This window comes from Cimex lectularius, unplaced genomic scaffold (genome assembly GCF_000648675.2).
Source record: "Cimex lectularius strain Harlan isolate CLEC.00 unplaced genomic scaffold, Clec_2.1 scaffold241, whole genome shotgun sequence".
Taxonomy (NCBI): Eukaryota; Metazoa; Arthropoda; class Insecta; order Hemiptera; family Cimicidae; genus Cimex; species Cimex lectularius.
In genome coordinates this window covers 406,151-406,873 of record NW_019392841.1, presented here as the reverse complement: position 1 = coordinate 406,873, position 723 = coordinate 406,151, and the positions used below count along the sequence as shown (strand labels likewise).

Here is a 723-nt window from a genome sequence, read left to right as displayed (position 1 = left end):
ATAAATAATTTTGAAAGCTCGTGACCCTGACTTTTTTATCCTTTTGAATTTTCCCTCCTTTTTGCCTGTGTCATAAGCGGGATTCGAATTAATAAATTTCGAATCCCGCTTGTGACATTAACTTTTTTATCTCAACCAAAAACCTTAATTAATTGAAAATAATTTATTTGGTCGAGCGGACCACCTAATAGAATTTAATAAGAAAAACGAAGTATACTTCACTACAAGCTCTCCGTGGCTATTTGTCGCCGAGAATCAGATAGATTACCCCACATTTGAAAAATGGCAAAAAAAGAGGGAAAATTCAAAAGGTGGGGTTGAGATAGGAGGTTAGTGTCCGAGTGGATCGAAGTCACGATAGCTCAAGTGGTAGAGCAGCGGCGTACCAAGCCGAAGATCGTGGGTTCGAATCCCGCTCGTGACACTGACTTTTTTATCTCAACCAAAAACCTTAATTAATTGAAAAGAATTTATTTGGTCAAGCGGACCACGAAACCTAATAAAATCAAATTATAATATTCAGACATTTTGTCGTGTATTGCATACGGGGCGTGACTTTCAAAGCCTCGGAAATTAGAGGAGTGAGTGATTAATAATTGGCAGAGATTAACATAGTTTTCAATAAAAAATCTCGTTGTCACTCGTTGATAGATTTTTTTGGCGTAGCCTTGAGAAAGGAAAAATATTTTCCGCAACGTCGGCTTAATGAAATAAAGTTTTCTT

At 36.9% G+C, this 723-nt stretch overlaps 1 non-coding gene across 1 annotated transcript; it reads left to right on the top strand.

The window, feature by feature from the left end:
• The first annotated feature begins 351 nt into the window (after nt 1-351).
• Trnag-acc lies at nt 352-424 on the top strand. The gene has a single exon. It is a non-coding gene; the product is annotated as a tRNA-Gly (tRNA).
• Nucleotides 425-723: the final 299 nt, after the last annotated feature.